An 18,894-nucleotide genomic window follows, 5' to 3' on the forward strand; every position below is an offset into this window, starting at 1 on the left:
GTCACATGTTCAGAATAGGTTTAGTTATTTGAAATTATTTTTTTCAGGATTAGAAATAAAAGAAGTGTATTTGAGAGCATCGTGGATAAGTTGGCCACAAGATATTAATCTAAGTCCTGCATGGATTGAGTTGGACCTATGCTTTCATTGTGAAATTTTGTTGTATTTCATGTTCTAATAATATAGCTTGTAACCTTAGAAACGAATCTCAGAAATATGGTACCTCTCTTGGGGGGACAGCCTAGGATTCTTCCTTCTGGTAAATTCTGTATTTGGGCAGAACAACTGGAAATATACATCTTTGCAGTCAGTTCTTTGGAGTACTAGTCTCAAAGATCTGTTATCAAGTTATTCCTTAATTTTTTATTATTATTTTGCCTGTGTGGATGATGTGGGGGTTGCACACATATCTCAGAACAACCCAGGAGCTCAGAGCACAACTTTATGGGATCCATTCTTTTCTACTTTTCCATGGATTCTGTAACTCTAACTCAGGTTACCAAGTTTATGTGGCACGCATTTTACTTTCTGAGCCCAGACCTTAACTTGTTTCTTAATATTAAGCTCAACTAAAGAGGCAAAAAGATTCTCTCAAGTTATAAAGTTTTATCACAAGTAGATAAATGCCTTCTAAAGTTATTCTTATCGAAACGAAGCCCCCAGTGATACAATAAATCTGTGCACACATGTAACCAATTTAAATAAGTTGCTGTTAATAATCTTATGAGTTTTTTTTTCTGGTGCAGAGGCAGTCCACAGTAGTTCATACAGATTATGTTTTACCTGATTATTCTAATTGGCTATCTATACACTGAACATCATCCCTAGAGAATTAATCCCTTGTTGCTTGCCACATTTGTGTGAAGACCCACAAATAGAAAAGAGACAAAGAAAGGAGCTGACATCCTGGCTTGGGCACTCAGAGGTGTGTGTGTGTGTGTGTGTGTGCATCAGGTATGGCTGAGCATCTGCTGAGCTGCCTGCTTCTTGGTGACTGGCTCTGGGGCCTTGCGCCGGGTTACTTCAGCTTACACAGCGTTTGTGGAGTTAATGAGGTGTTATGTATAAAGGTCTGTGAGCCAAAATGGAAAAGGGATTATCTAGCTACACCGTGATATGACAGAGGAACCAGGCATGATGAAGGGGAGTTTGATAGAAGGCTCCTGGCTAGATTCATCTTGGTACTGTAACCACCATCAGATTCATTATTTTTACGGAAGAAAAGTTGTAAGAGAAATAGGCTCTTCCACACTTTCTGTGTTGATTGGCTTCTTCCAGGTATTGTAGGAGAAGACTGGAAAGATGATTAAATGAAATATTTTTTCTTCTGTTTCTGAAGGGAGTTGTGCCAACTTTCGGTCCACATGGAAGATGGTATTTTAGTTATATTGTCACTGATCTTTTGTGGCTCCCACAAAAGTGGTGACATTCCTATTGCAAACCTGCACGGTGGCTTTTTGTTTGGTGATAATGGTGATTGGACCACTCACACCCAATCCTGTATTCTGTTTCTGTGAGCACAGACGCTAAGGGTCCTATAATTCTATCTTGCCTTACTAATCATAGTATTTAGTTGCAGCCTCACTTGATGAAGGCTTATTCTGCTATGACATTTAAAAGAACTGATCATATCATTTTGCAATAGAGGATAAAATATTTGTGACTCAGAGACAGAGTGGAAAAGTTTGACTATCTGTGCCTGCTTTATTTTAGACAAATAGAAATATATCTAAAAAAAAATTGATTAACCCGGAGGAAGTGGGAGGGGCATTAGAACTGCTTATAACCAGTTGACTGAGTAGGCTCTGCAGACACCAAGCATCCAGTAAAGTGAATGTGTTTTATGCCAACTGTTTCCAGGTTCTCAGGAGTATACTGAGTGGGTGGGCACATTGTAGAAATGAATCAGGATACTTTAGAACTCTAGCTCTCTGCTTCCACATACATTTTATCACATTAGGTAAATATTAATTACCAATTATGTGGTAAGATGTGTGTAGACTAAGGATCTACATTATCCTCCTACTATCATATGAATTATAGTCCAACCGATGGAACAAAATATTGAAAAAACATTAAATATTAAGTGACAATAATAATTACTATATTTGAAAAACTCAGTAGATGGTACATGACTATCTCTGATTCTGTTCTCGGTGATGCATAACTCCATGCTCGGGGTACTGTGTTAATCAGGGTATGAAAGCAGAGACTGCTTGTTCGTTCCCAGTTGCCCAGACCCAAATAATCACTCAGAAAATATATTGATTATAATATTACTTGGCCAATGGCTTATGCATATTCCTAGTTAGTGCTTACATCTTAAAATAACCCATTTCTATTATTCTGTCTATCTCCACGAGGCTGTGGCTTACTGGGTTAAGTTCTGGCATCTGTCTCTTTAGGCAGTTGCCTGGTGTCTTTCTGACTCCACCTATTCCTTATATCTCTGTTGTGATTTTCCACCTGGCCTTATTCTGCCAAACCATTGGCTGAAACAGTTTTATTAACCAATGGCAATAAAATATAATCATAGGATACAGAGGGTAATCCCACATCATAGAAAACTTAGTACAGTAAGTAAATGCTTTGATTGGCTTTTCATGCCTGCCTCTGGATGATGGACAGCTAGGTGGAAGCCTGTCAAGGTATGTTACAATATTTTCAAACATCTGCAATTCTTTATTATTATTTTTTATTTTTTTGATTTTTCGAGACAGGGTTTCTCTGTAGCTTTGGAGCCTGTCCTGGCACTAGCTCTTCTAGACCAGGCTGGCCTTGAACTCACAGAGATCCGCCCGCCTCTGCCTCCCGAGTGCTAGGATTAAAGGCGTGCACCACCACTGCCCGGGCTCTTTATTTTTATTTTATCAATTAGTAAATATTGAATACCAAGTTTTATAGTCTGTTGTAATTATTTCCATGGGTTTGCCACATTTTAGAGCTTTTATTTCTGTTGTTTTTAAAGTTGACTTGAAATTAAATTTTGGTAAATAGTGTTCTCAAATTCAGCCCATCTTTCTTCAGTATAAGCACACATGCGCACACACACACATGCACCTGCACACAGTACGCACACTCAGATACACATAAATTATTGACTATCACAAAGGCAACCTGTAGTACATGAAGGTATTGCTACTTGAAGAATCTTCTGGAGTGGAATAAAGGAAATAATGTGATAAACAAGATGGCTTGACCAAACGTGAAAGGGTCGAAAAATGTGAATAACACAGAGAGAGCCTTGAGTTCAAGTCAATACATCATGGACAAGAATCTTGAGGGTTGTGACTGGAAGATTAGTTACAATTCAATTAGAAAGCATTGGATTCTTGGCTGATGGGAATCTCTTGTTTTAGTTTATAGAGAAATATTGAAATTATCTGGGCAGAGGATTGCTCTGATAAAACCAGACTGTCTTGTTAGGTCCATAAAGCAAGATCGAACATTCTAAATGTTGTTGATTAGCATAGTTTGGGGGCTAATAGATGATGGGACTTTTTTGCTACGTATGTTGATAGACCTAATTTTGTCTAGGTATATGTAAGTCTCTGTTAGAATGACTTGTATTAAAAAAAATAAGAGTTACTTTATTAAAACAGTTATAGCTATGGGCATCCTGACTTGTGTCATAATTTGGGAGTAATTCTCAAATGCACCATTTTATTAGAACAGAAAAGTGTAAATGCTCTTTGAGCCCCTCTGACATGCAAAGGTTCTTTATCAGGACATATTTCACATTTCATGGAATTTTCTGGAACCCCAATGCAAGCGTGTGCAGAATTCTTAAAGCCAAATGGTTCTGTTGTCAGGACTGCTTTATTTATTTTCAATAATTCCAGATTAATTTGTAGCATGTATTATATTTTCACTCATAATTTAAGTGGCTGCTCTTTCCCCATGGTATACACTGATATTTCTTGTTAAAATTTTATTTGAATAAAAATGGGTTTTGTTGCCAATTAGGAAATGACTGGAATTTAGCTTGTGGCTCTGAGTTGAGCCAGTGATCCTTTCTCAGGTAGGTTAATGTGTTCTGTAGTTCATTTAGCACACGATATTTGAAAAGTTATTGTGCTGTACATGCTCTCTTGTCTCCCAGCTCCATTTTCACCCCCGTTGTTATGTTGTGTAACCAGTGAGATGAAGGCATTTGAGCTCCTTTCTTTGACTCACTGTCAGATGGTTTCTAGGGGGTTCCCACCAATGGTCTATATAGTGGAATTCTGGGAGAAGGATTGCCCTTTGCTTCCCAGTGGCTTATCAACACTGTTGCCACCAGACACTCCCAGGCTCCATACCTCAGCCCAGGACAGGGGCAAACTTGGTGGGCTCCTGGTAACTCTCTTTTCAATACTGTCTCACTGACTGCTCTGCTCTTTCTATAGCTCCAGGCTTCTTCCAAGACCTTTGCAATCAGTTTCTCCTGCTAAACCACCTCTCCTAGGAATACCCTGAGTGGCTTTCCCTTCATTTGGACACTGAACTCAGTAACTCTTCTGTGTAGGCATGGCAGTGCATATCAGTGACCATCATAGTCAACAGACTAAAACTGTGCTCTCATGGTGCTTACAGGATTCTAGTAAATACTTTATTATGTACCAGTCATTGCTTAAATGTAAACTCTTTGTGCGCTTTAAGCCCCAGTGATGAGGGATGTCCTTCTGTATATGTGTTGCTTTTACTGGTTCATGAATAAAGCTGTTTTGGCTAAGTAAAGCCAGGCAGGAAGTGTAGGTAGAGCAACCAGACTAGAAGAATTCTGGGAAGAGGAAAGTCACCAGCCAGATGCAGAGGAAGCAAGATGAGAATGTTTCACTGATAAAAGGTACCAAGCCACGTGGCTAACATAGAATTATGGGTGAATTTAAGTTGTAAAAGCTAGTTAAAATAAGAAGCTGAAAGTAATAGGGAAATTTCTAATTAATATAAGCCTCTGTGTGTTTCTTTGGGAGACTGAATGGCTTTGGGACCAGGCAGGACAGAAACTTCTGTCTATACCCCAGTCTTTAGCTTGTTATTATACTGAAGGAAACGTTAAAATGATTGATAAAATCTTCCTATTGATCCTGAAAACATAAGGTGGAATTAAGAACTGAAATGGACTCTTCATTCACAGGGGCCATAACATTTTATCTTATACTCTTTTTTCTGTATTTCCTTTAGTTTTTATCTCTTTAGTCACAGGTTGTATGTTTGTTGAATAAAATGTTCACTTAAAAGTTCAGAGGCACAAACAGAACCATAGGAAGAAAATTTCCTCCAACTGAAATTAGTAAACTCATTTTCAATCTCCTTGGAGGAAATTCCTGTCTCAATGGAAGGCCACAGAACCTATGGGATGAAGCTGCTTTCTTATAGAACTACACAAAATGTCAAGATATGAATTTCCCTTTAATCTAAGATGTGACTGCCTTCCTATTCAATAGTTTGATGCTCTATTTGAAAATCTCTAATCCTAGGTATGCATTCTTTTTATTTGGTTAGATGGTGAAATCTATTTTTGTGATTGAGAAGGCAAAATGAAGATCTGAATATTTTGGATTAATATGTTAGAAAAATGTGCCAAAGCAAAAGTAAAGGTTCTTGGGACACAACACATTTTAAAGACTCCAGTTGCACAGAATACTTTTTTATGCACGACAGATCTTGTAACACAGCCCGATAATTTTTCTTTTTAGAAAAAGAAAGAAAATAGAAAAATAAGAAAGGCATAAACTCATTAATATACTTTCCAATTGTAAAGGTAAAGACATTAAACTGAAATGTTATATTCTTTTGGGGTAACAAGGCAGCTTAGCAAATAAAAGTGCTTGCTGCCAAGCCTTTTAATTGATTACTGCGATCTACATTATGGAAGGAAAAAAATATTATTCACTCACACAGTATACATATATACATGCACACCAAATATTTTTATTTGAAAATATTATTTTATCTTGATTTTGTCATCTATGAAATTTAATAAATTCACTCAGAGTAAACGCAAACATTTGGCAAGAATGAGTAGGTGTTTTCTGCTCCTCCATTTCTAAGTGTTACATTCATTAAGCAATTATAAAACTTATTTTAAAAGCTATCAAAATCTACCTTCCTACTACTAAAGCTTATTCATATGACCTCACAACATTACATTTAGCTGGTAGACACATAAAACATATAAAATTGTTTGTCTTCAGTACTCTCTAATTGAAGAGTTAAAAGAGGGAGTTGGAAAGAAAGACTGTGAAAAAAATTGAATCACTTGAGATCTCTCAGGTTAAATCATGACTGTTTGTGCCCAGTCAAAACTGAACCATTTTTTTTCCTTCATTATAGGGAAGAAGAGAGGCACTTAATGGTATATAACTTTTAAACATTTATGGGTTTTATTCATGGGGCCTACTGACAGTCTGAGTACAGTGAGGAAATGGAATTCCATTTCTCCTACAAAGGAACCAAAGAGCAGTTGGTTGCTTTCTGGTGCTTTTAATATTTTCTTCTAATAGTTCTCCAGTGCAGTTTCATCCCTTCCAAGACAAGCTCAGAGAAAAGCTTTCTTATGTGGTATCTAGTCTTGTGTTGGGTGACAGTGGTCACGCCTCTGTCAGGTCCATGTCAGATTTTTTTTTTATTTAATAAGTAAGTAGAAAAATTAATATATAAAAATATGCATTTTTGATCAATTAATATTATAAAGCCAAATACATTGAGGCAGTTTATTAATAAACTAATGGCTTCTTATGATTTCTTAAGATTTCAACTTAGAGTCCTACCTCAGTAACTTAGTGCTGAATCCTCAGACATGGTGAAGAGAAGACCAGGCAGAAGCCAGGGTCAGTTGTTGAAAGCCATCAGGCAGATTGTGTTGTGTGGACGAAGTGTGCAGAAAAGGGAGAAAGAGTTATATTTCAGAGGATGAAGGTGGGGCTAATGAGTTCACACTCAAACAGATCCCAACCTTTCTTGGGTGAGAGCTCTCTGTGCCTTACTTTGTGCTGAACTGAACCCAGCCCCAGTGTATGAAAAGTTGGTTGCATGTAAGCGTGGATTGCAGACCTGCCCCCAGCTTCTCCATTTATACCAGTAATGATACCACCACTGCTGGCAACCATAAAACAACGCTGTTGCCAGTTTTGGGTGCTGCATGCCCATGTATTAAATTGAACCAGAAGCATCATTAAAACAAAGAAGGAAACAATGGGAAGAGGCTGGTTCCACAGTCCTGGTACACAACTCCGACCTATAGATCTTTGCACAGGGCTTCGATGATTTGCTGCTGAAGGCATTCATGGGTAAGGGTAGGTAACAGAACTCCAATGAACCACTTTTCACTCCCTCTTCTGCAAATGACTGTTCATATATGTGCTCAAAAATTACATAGCACAATTGCTTAGGGTGATGAAATTAGTTTATATGCTATCTATCAAATTCACTTGTGCAATAATTTCCATGTGAACAAATTATATAAAAACAGAAATATGCAGATACATCTTCATCTAGTATGGTGGAAATGCTTTCTTTGCAATCCCTGCAGATGGCTCCTTTATTTTCCTTTTACGTAAGATGACCAAATAAGCATTTTTAGGTGAGAGAACTCTGAGTCTTCTAAATTTCATTTCTCATCTGATACCCTTCCCCCAAACACATCATTAGCCTGAAAATGCAAAAATCTTTCTCTGAACTCTAAATAGAAGTTAAAAATAGCATTTCATTCCCCAAAGCTTTAAATCCCACCTTGTTTTTAATCAGCTTTCCAGAGTGACTATGCAAGGTTACACAGAACCGACTGACTGATTTATGAATATAATTTTTGTTTTAATTGAAACAGCAACATTTAGGTTCCACCTTAACAGTGCACCTTAAAAGATTATCTCGGTTATTTCACAGGCACCGAGCCGGCACTAATAGTCCAAGGCAGATATTGAAAAGCAGCACAGGGCCAGGCAGATCTATTAGAAATTCCCATCCACGCGCCTCATACATATTGATTTCTGACACCAAGCAGCAGTGAAAGCCCCCGTGGGAATAATATATTTAGCAGGGTTCGCTGCGAGGAGGTCACAGGGTGCATACAGATTAGCTTCAGAGGACCAAGGCGCTAGTATTGGAGCCAAATGCTAGATTTTATATCATTTTAATCTGAACTTTTATAATCCTTTTAGTTCTTCTTTCTCTGCATGGCAGAGAGAAGGCTGCTTCACATGTATCATGCATCTTCTCCTTTCTTCTTCCCATAAATGTGCAAATGTCGCTGTAATGGGGAAGAATGTTCCTTCCGCACAGGCAGCCCAGCCCAAGCCAGATTTGCTGTTATAAACGGTGGTCAATGCAGATGAAGACATCTTTATTTAAAGATTCCTTTCCGTAGGGGGAGGGAAAAAGCCCAAACCGGGATCTCAAGGGTTGAGACAGAAGCACAGAACTTGCTCTCCTATTAAAAGACCCGTTGCTCCCCTCCCCCTCTCTCCGACACTGGCGCTTAATTGAGCAGAAGTTGCATTTATAACTGTTACAGCTATGAAAACAAAAATCTAAACATTTTATTAATTACCTTTCTGCTGGGGAAGGGAACGCCTGCTTATTATGCGAAGAAGTGTTGTGACTATATCAGATAAGGTGTCAGATGAGAGCAAAACACACGTTTTGGAGACTGGAGAGAAGCCAGCAGTGCCAGAGAAGAGGTTAGAGTGGCCGCAGTTTGACAGAAGGGTGAAATACGTTCAGACAACAAAGAGGAAAGGGAGGTTTCGCTCAACACACACACAAAGGTTCATTGTCTCCTGGAGGCGGCATTTGAATTTTAGGTGCTCTATAAAAAGTTCCCATGATTACTAATAACCAGAAAAAGAAGTAGCTACGTCTGCAAAATGCCTTTTGACTCCAAGTTATTTTCTCTGGTATCCTAAGCAAGCATAAAAGCTAAGGACAGAAATGGAAAACAGAGACAGGAAGGACAAGGCACCACGACCTAAGCCATGGCAACATATGAACAGTCACAGAAAGCAAAAGGTAAATCTGAGTTGCGTTTTATCAATAAAGGTTTATCTAAGCAAATAAATAAATAAGAAAGAAAGAAAGAAGAAAGAAAGAAGAAATAATTATGACATCCAATTAAGACTAGAACTTTCTTTGTCAAATCATCTAACTAAAATATGCCAAATGTATTACCATTTTAGGCCTGTTTCCTGCAATACCTGTTTATTTGCTTTTGTTTTCTAATATATTCAAGCTGAGCACAAGCCAAGGAAAGAAAGTCACCATATTCAGGGAAGGAAAGCAAAGAGCAATAAAATCTCAAAGTCAATTTTAAACAAACTTGGGAAACTGAAAATCTTTTTTTGGCAAATGCCCTTGTCAGAGTGCTTGGCTGACTGTTTCCTGAAGGCCAGGTGATACTCACAGTTCGCTCTGAAACGCAGGGCATAACAAGCACCTCTCTCAGAACCTGCAGAGATTATAAGGTAGCGAAGTACCTGGATACTGGGTAGCCTATACGCTTTCAGCTTTCACTCAGCTCACTAAGGCATTCGGATTCAAGAAAGTGATGTTGGAAGCTAGAGGAGGCTGGAGCAGGAAGGAGAATTTAATGAGGCAGCTAAGGGGCTCTGCAGAAACTGGGCATTCTTATCACTAGGAAAGTTGTGTGTGTGTGTGTGTGTGTGTGTGTGTGTGTGTGTGTGTGTGTGAGAGAGAGAGAGAGAGAGAGAGAGAGAGAGAGAGAGAGACTTGGCTTCTTTCTAAGCTGCAATAAAACAAACTCCAAAAGTTTAGCATAATTGGTTGTGTTTGCAGGCTCTGATGAAAGGATCCAGGAAGGCAAATTAAAGAGAGCTAAAGGAAGAGTCGGACCAGCCAAGGTATCAAGCATTAAATTCCACATCTCATATCCTTCTCTTCCCTTGTTTTCCCAGGTAGAAGTCACTTCATTTGGTAACTTTCTGCAGATTATACCGACTTTATAATACATGACTATGAGAGCTTATATTTCTCATTATGCTCTCAATTTTTTTTTTGTTTGCTAAAAGAGGTAGACTCCATCCTGGGAGCCTAGAACAACCAAGGACACACTCACGACTGAGTGACCCTCTGGGACACATCAGCCCTCTGTACAGGGCCAATCGCCCTCATCACAGACACGGTGAAAAATCCCTGCTTAATCCAGGACCAGGAGAACTTGGTTACACTATTGTCCACTTTCCGCAATTGCCAGAACATTTCTTTATTTCCTTGTACACAGATGTTAGTCAATAATTTTGGTTGGTTTGAATAAGTTATATCAGGTAGAAGTTATGCCTAAAGGATGGAGACCAAGAAATACTCAGCTTAAATGAAACCAAAAATAGCAAGTCATTCATACAGCAGGCCTGTCTTCGAGGCAGCCAACACTCTGCTTGACGGCTTCTCTCTGGACTAGCCCCATCACTGTCAAGGAGACAGTCTAAGACTGATGGAGCTGTTCATTTATAGCCTGAAGGGGGAAGGGCATATTTTCCCTCTCAAAAACAAGCCTAGGGAAGCGCAAGGCAGGGAAAGTACAGGTATTGATAGCTAACCTCCTGATTTTGATTGGAGTTCCTCTGCCCAGGTATCAGCTAACAATTCATTTTCCTTTTTTTTTTTTTTTTTTTTCACCATAAGCCAACTACGTGTCCTTGTCATGGGATCCCGGCATGCATCAACTCTGCTAGCCAGGTGAAAGCTTCAAAATGGAATACTCCAATTCTTTCAACTTGCAGCTCTGGGCTTGCTTTAGTAGATGCATTGCTTATCAGGGTAGGGACGTTCCTTTTAAATTTCTGACAGCTGCAAAGGAGTCATGTAGCCAACTTGAAACTATAAGCCAGCAAGCATCCGGCCTGTACCAAGTCCACCACGCTTCCTCCAGGCTTAAAGTCACAAGTAGGTGTATCCCTGCTTGTCAAGTTAGTGTTTGGAGGACTGGTGAAATTCTGACAGCAGGGCAGTGATCTAGGACATTAGCTGGGCACTTAGCGTTGGCCTGATTTTTCCCCAGTGTCGAACCACTGGTCAGTGTAGAGTTTTGTTGCTATTGCCTGCTCTTTTGAGTGCTGCTTGGTGTCCCTGAAACTCCTAGGGCTGATAAGAAAGTGAAGCTTTGGAAAGCATTTTTTTTTCCGTGAATATAAAATTAGGAGATGCAGGACTCTGGATAGACCAAGTAATCTTAAAAATCCTTAAGAACAGGGCCCTTCCTATTAATTACTCACGCAGCATCGTCACTGAATCACAAGAAGTGTGAGAGTGAATTTAAAAAAAAAAATGCTTGCAAGAAGTGTGAGAGTGAATTTAAAAAAAAAAATGCTTTCTGGAAACAGAATGTTTGACTCCCACAGTTAAGAGAATACAAAACTAAAAGTGAAATTAAATGGAATTATTTTCAGAATTAATTTGCACTCCCATCCTTCCCAGCTGTGCTAAATATTTTATCTAAACAAAGAGCTTCACAACAATTGGCAATGTGTGTGACGAAATAGAAGGTAATGATATTATAAAGCAATACACACATGATGTGTGTGCGGTTTACAGTTCTAAATTCTGACAATGTCTACAGTGCATGAGTGAGATTCAGGGAGAATATATAGATGCTTTGTGAGGGAAAACAAAACAATAACAAGGGAAAAAAACAGGGAAAAAGTCCCTTTCAGTTGGGGGGCAAAAGCGTGCATTTACTTTCAGTGGAAGTAGGCGCACTTAAATCCCCGCTGAGCGCTGGGGAGGGCTGGATGAGCTGTCTAGAAAGCATTTTCTCTCACTTTATAATGTTAGAAATTCTCGGACGGCAGTGTGCATTGCAATGCAGGGATTCTTCGGTGTAAGAGCACATCAGGGCATTGAGAAAGGTTTAATGTGTTCTCATTAGAGGAGCAGGGGCACAGGGGGAGGGGAGGCGCCTTGGGGGACAGAGCTGAGCTCGACCACTCTGGGAAGCATTAAGATTTTGTGCCTTCTCACTTCAACTCCCTCAATCCCTGAGCTTTACATAGCTGTTTCCCAGACAGTTCAGGCAAATGCCTCCCAAACCTCCTGTAAAGAGAGCTGTGTTGTATCTCGCTGCTTGCAGTTTTAACAGTTTGTTTGCTTGGACCTTTTAAATATTTTCTTCCTTCCTGGACAGACTCTTAAAAAAATTAAAATAAAACCAACCCTTCTTTTTCACATTCACTTTCAATCAATGAAAAAACCAGAAAGGAAAAGAAGACAATTTGATAAATGCAAGACAATCCAGAAGCCTTTGTAGTGTTAAAGTCCACAGAGCTGCCACAGTGGGAAATCTGGCAGGAGCAGCAAACAGGGCTTTGTTTTTGAGAATTTTTTTTTATAGCTAGCTTGATAACTGTAACCCACCAGCCATCAACTAGTTTTTTTTCTAGTTTGCTGTATTTTTTTTTCCTAAAAGAAAAAAAATCCTCCCTGAAGAACAGAACATTTCCCATATACAATGTGAGTTTTAATTTGGAGAGGAAGCTATCCATGTAGAAAGGCTTTTTCCTTAGCCAGGGGTCAGCTTGTGATGAGTATGACAGTGTACCCTAAAGCCAGGAAAGAAGCCAAGGAGGAGTTTCTTCTTAGGTATGAAATATTGAACATAGCTGGTAACCCTTTGCATGCAGGCACTACCACAGAAATTTTGTTCTGCAGAAATTTATCTTGCAAGCTCTAATGGCACGGCTTTCCCAAAATAGACTAATAAGCAAAGACATAGAAAATCCACTCCAAGGCATTTCCTCCTTAGGTTTTGACATTTTCTCTAAATTCTTTCTGCTTGGGAGTTGTTACAAGACTGCAGGCGATGCGTCTTGTGCATAGATAGCCACACTATGAGTTCTCTTCTCATAACACAGCGGATTTGTGCCATCATCTTGAATGTTTCTCTTTGGTGACTTTACTAAGCATGTGCACTGAAAGAGCTATGCTTCCCACTGTTGCCCAGCGATTATTTTTAAAAGGTTGTCAAATATTTCAAAAAGAAAACTGGAGTTCCTCCCTTTGAATGCCTACTACTATCATTAACGAAAATTTAGAAACAGACACAGAAGAAAGTTTGAGGTCAGATTTTGTAGAGTTTGAGAGGAAAACTCCAGGATAGACAGGATGTCTTAGCAGCCACCAAGAGGAAGGAGATGGAAAAGGAAAAAGGAGAAAGCTGGGGCTTATCAACCTGGTCCAAGATAGCAGGCAAGTTCAGCAATGGAGGTCAGCAAGCAGCCTCATGGCAGAGAGCGGGAAGAGTGCCCGTGAACAAATGAGAAAACCCAAACTGCTACTGAAATCATAACCAGGTTCTGGACAGTATCCAAAAGAGAGGGAAAACCGACCAATGCTGCACAATGGAAGTTTTGCAAGCAGTTACACGGGAGAGGGGTTCTGAGTAGGTTTAGTACCCTATCTCATTAAGGGGATAATTATTCCTCCTGTCTCTTTAAGAATGTCTTCAGCTGAATCAGATTCTTACAGGGTGCCTGTGAGGTGGGGGTGGACTCCTGGACAGATGATTGACAGGTCTAACTGGATTAACTCTTGAAGGAAGAGACAATAACACGTGATGTCCTCCTCTTAAAAGCAGACTAGAATGCCATGCCATCACCCAGGGTAAGAAGCAGATATTATGCTTTTGACCAAGGAGGCCTAAGAAATGGCAAAGGTGATGTCTACCTGTCTAATTTTACCAGGGAAATGTGAGACGTGGCCCAAAGCTGACCTAAAGGGAGAAGTTCATCCACAATGCTCCACTACTATAACATTTTCTCTCAAGAGCTGAGACCCTAAAATTACTTAGAAAATGAGCTAAAATCAAAGAATCTATATAACACATGTTTACGAGAGAGATATAGATACAGAGATCCAATCCAAAGCCTTTCTCCATATAGGCTTAGTGTATGGACAGGAGTTTCTTGTTCTCCTTTTTCAAATTTTCTTTAATTTTTTGTATATGGGTATTTCTCTACATATGGTCCTGTATACTGCATTTGTACCTGGTGTCCAGAAGAACAGCGAGAGCATCAGATCCCTTGGAACTGGGGTTACAAACAGATGGTTGTAAGTTTTCAGGTAGGTATTGGGAGTTGAACCCCTGTCCTCTGGAAGATAAGCACCATGCTTAACAGCTAAGCCAGTTCTCCAGCTCCTACCCTAGAGTTTCGGTCACATGCTCAAGTCTCCTGTTTCTATTAGAGAAAGAGAAATAACACAAATCCAGGATAGAAACCAGAATTTATTCCATCATCTCTGGTCCACGGTCAGGAAGGAATCAAGGGCATTCCCAGTTTCTTACCAAAGACACTAAACAAAGACCCTGTCCCTAAATAGCCTAACCTTTTTCTATTTTCTGCTCATATCAGTCAATTATGATTAACTGACTGTACTAACAGTTGATATATATATATATTTTTTATATACATATAAATATTTCAGGTCCATTAATATGAGATTTTCTTTTTAACTTGTAGTCTCTGTGAAGTTTTACTTTGGGAATAAATTAAGAGAGATTTTATTTTTATTATCAGAAAGATGACAAACGGGTTCAAATTCATAATAAGTACAGAAAATTGTAAGTCAAAGTTCTGTGTTTATTGTACATGAAGGACTGGATAGTGAGGTACTTACAAGTTTAGGAAATTGTCAAACTTATTAGAAATAAATCCTCAGACTTGTTAGATAGAGTTCGTGTAAGCATTAATTATAAACTTTTTAAGGGATGATCACTTTGGGTATATTATTATGAAGACATTTAAACAATATAATCTGTCCCTTCAGTGGGGGGTAAACAATTCGTTTAAAAAGTTTATACTTCTTTTTGTTCCTTTCACATGACCATGATGTCACCAAAATAATGGCATCCATATAGTTGTCACGAAGCTGACAAGCAGATGTGGTTGCATGACACTGTTATTATGCATTAGGTAGCCTTATGAATTTTTATAGTTGAATATTGATATGGGTTGAACATGTTAAATAGGAATTCTTAGGTATTTTTACAGGATAGGTTCATACTTTTGAAAATATTGGCTAATATTTATATACTTACATTTAACTGAAGAAAACCATTATGATTTAGTTTTAGTTTTCATTTTAACATCATCTATAAAGTATATCTGATTGGATTCAAATTTTCCTCATTTGAAATTGAGCAATTATTTCTTTACTCTTGCACCTTCAGAGTAAATGTCAAGCTGTGTGCAGAAAACACTGCTGCCCTCCCCAGATTATCTCAATAAAAACACCAAAAATATTTTAGGCAGCAAAAAGAGTGATTTCACTTTGAAACTGATAATTCAGGTTGTCTATTTATTATCCATTGGATTCAATGTAACAGATGGGATATTTGGCTTTAATTTCCTTAGAGTGGTAATAATTATAGTTAGCATTTGTTAACACCAAGTTCTATGATAAGTTTACTATAAACTATTTTTTTAATCTATATATGGTGTACTTTATAATTATCCTGATTTAAAACTTGAAGAATGTGTGGCATAAATAGATCAGATAATTTGCCCTCATTCATAAAGCCCCTAATTAACGATTTTAGGATTCTAAGCAGGTCTGTTTGACTTCAAAGTTCTGTGCGTTGCATTCTATTGATTCTGCAGTGGTTAGGGAATTTCATAAATCACTCATTTTATGCTCACCATTAGAGTGAAGTTTTTTTCAGAAGATAAACACAATTTTATTATTGACCGAATGGGAGCTTTCATCTAATCCATTTCCCTGATAATCCATTCATTTTACTTAAAGGCAGAGTATTGAGCACTACTGTCCTAGAAAATGTCCCTGTATTTTAGGTTTTATCACACTTACCCTTAAGTGAGCAGAAGATGACAACCTTTCTCCCTTTATTGTGTCAGGATTCTCCTGTAGGCACGGGGAATGGATAGTTATAAAATGTGAACAAATAGCATAGTTTTAAAGATAAATATTATAGTCAACATTAAACATAAAATGTAGAGAGGATCTATTCGGCGAACATGGGAAAATTCTGACAGGAAGTGTTAGAGGCTGACCTGCATGATGAAGAGGGACCCATCAGAACCCCACTGCAGGGAGACAACACATGCACTCAAGTGTTTTGTGCAATGAAAGATGCTGGGAGCCTGGAAAGCAGAGGCTGGGATGGGCAGATTATTTCATATGCCATAATAGCAACTGCACATTTAATTTTATGAGCTATGAGAAATCTCTGGAAGATTTCATGTAGGCTAATGCAGGTTCTGAATAAATATTAATATTTAAGGAAGTCTTACTGCTATCTGGATTAGACTGCCAAGAGTGAACATTGCTGAGTGAAAACACTAGTAAGTGAAAGTTTTGTTTATCTAAACATGTGTCACAAGTTACACTAATTAAGATGCTTTTATATTTTCTGTTACGTTTGAATCACTTTATACAGATGTTGGCATCCTATGAGACAATACATAGTTACAGATTCTGGAAACAAATGTCACTTAATAGCTGTGCAATCTTGTGCAATTACTAACCACTCTGAATCTGCTTTTTCATTTTTTTTTTTTTAAGACAGGGTTCCTCTGTAGCTTTGGAACCTGTCCTGAAACTAGCTCTTGTAGACCAGGCTGGCCTCGAACTCAGAGGTCCTCCTGCCTCTGTCTCCCAAGTGCTGGGATTAAAGGCGTGCATGTGCCATCACCGCCCAGCTGCTTTTTCATTTTTAAAATTGGAAGAATTATAGATTCTATCAACCCAATGAAGTTGGGTTGATATGGGGTGAAAATAATGTGTTTACAACCTTAGATTAGGACTGGGATGAGGTACAGTGGATAAAATACTTTCTGGACAAGCCTGGGGATGTGAGTTCCAATCCCTAGGATTCATGTAAAGTGCAAGTCTGTAATCCCAGCACTCCTACACTAAGAAGGAGGGGGAGCCATGAGAAACCTTGGGTGTCGATGTACTGTCTTAGTTTACCTAGTGGCAACTCTGTTTCAAACAAGGTGAAAGTGAGAACTTGACACCAGAGATTGTCCTCTAAGCTCCACACACTTGCCGTGACACAGGAGTGGGGCGGTCCAATCAACCCACCACACACACACACACACACACACACACACACATTATTTTTTCCTCAAGACAGAGTAGTTCTTGGACTGTTGTACCTACTAGAAAAACACTTGTCAAATAACCTGAGTTAAACATGATGTCCAACATACAGAAGGCTGGAGAAACTTGGAGAACTAAGTGAAAGATGGATCTCTAGAATGTTCTCCCTTTAGACACCTTCTCTGACTGCCCCAGGTAATCAGTACTGAAAGTTGTCTTCAGCTGTGAGATTTTTCACTTTTTTCTCTTTGCAGATACACCAAAATCCTCACAGTTGCCCACTGTTTTTGTGTGACAGGTAGTATCATGGAGGTGTCTAGCGTGTTCAAACTCTGCTGCAGCCTCACACACTTCCCAGAAACAGCTGGGCTGAGCACCTCTGTTCTCTTTGGCAAAAGACAGAGTAGTTCTGTTTGTTAGAAGAACCACACCTTGAGCAAGCAGATCACAGTCCTACTAAACCAGACCTTTGGCAGGTGAAATTTAAGGCTTACTATGAGAAAGACAATATTTCTAACTTACATGTCCCAACATTGCAGGAAAAGATCGTATATCCAAAACACAGTGAGAAAAATGAGCATTAAGGTTTATGGACTGAGTTGGCTTATTCTAGGGTTCTGACCAAACTGAGTTCCTTTTATCCTACAAAGATGCAAAGATCATTGCTGTGACCCATCCATGCATCTGTGTATACAGCACATAGGAAAGTGAGTTCTGACCCAAAGGATAAATCTCACCTACAGGTTCCCAAATCTTTGGGAATCTACTCGTTGCCTACCCTTTCAGAGCAAGTCCTGAAAGATGACGCTTAAGCTTAGAAGACGTGGCATTTTGATGACCACCAGCTCTTCGCTCTAATCTCCTAGACTTCCTCACAAACCCTTTCTTCTAAGTTGAATGGCCCTTACCATCCTTTGCATGTGTGTTGGTCCCTCAACTTTTTCAAGAACTGTCACAGAAAGCTTTTATTCTGAGGTGACCTAGCTGCTAAGCTTTTATTCTGAGGTGACCTAGCTGCTTCCATGACTTTATTTCATATGTCATAGCTCCAACACACTCTTTTTTAAAAAATATTTATTTATTTATTTATTTATTTATTTATTTATTTATTATGTATACAATATTCTGTCTGTATGTCTGCAGGCCAGAAGAGGGCACCAGACCTCATTACAGATGGTTGTGAGCCACCATGTGGGTTGCTGGGAATTGAACTCAGGACCTTTGGAAGAGCAGGCAATGCTCTTAACCACTGAGCCATCTCTCCAGCCCCCTCCAACACATTCTTATAAATAATCATCTCCCTTAGTTGGCAGAGAGTCTGCTCTGAAGTTGGGAGACCACACTCATTATTCAACCTCTGTAAATCAGGACTTTGACACAACAGACACTCAAATTGATCAGTTGAGTGGACATGTGCCTTGACTCTTTGCTTTTCATTTTGTCAGTTATTTTTCTTAATGAAGAGCAATGGATTTTCTACCTTTTGTCCTATCCGTATAGGCTTCCTGCTGTGGGACAATGGCCTGTACCCTGTCAATTATATTTTAAATAAATGCTGATTAGCCAGTAGCCAGGCCGGAAGTAGAGGCAGGGCAATGAGAATTCTGGGAAGAGAGAATATCTTTCTGCAGTTGTGACCAAGTCACAGAAGAAGCAAGATGTGACTGCTTCACTGAATAAGGTACCGAGCCATGTGGCTAACATAGACAAGTATAATGTGCTAATATAAGTTATAAGAGTTAATAAGAAGTCTGAGCTAATGGGCCAATCAGTTTATAACTAATGTAGACCTCTGTGTGATTTCTTTGGGACTTTATAACAGGAACTAGGCAGGACAGAAAA

The sequence above is a fragment of the Microtus ochrogaster genome, chromosome 21 (genome assembly GCF_000317375.1).
Source record: "Microtus ochrogaster isolate Prairie Vole_2 chromosome 21, MicOch1.0, whole genome shotgun sequence".
NCBI lineage: Eukaryota > Metazoa > Chordata > Mammalia > Rodentia > Cricetidae > Microtus > Microtus ochrogaster.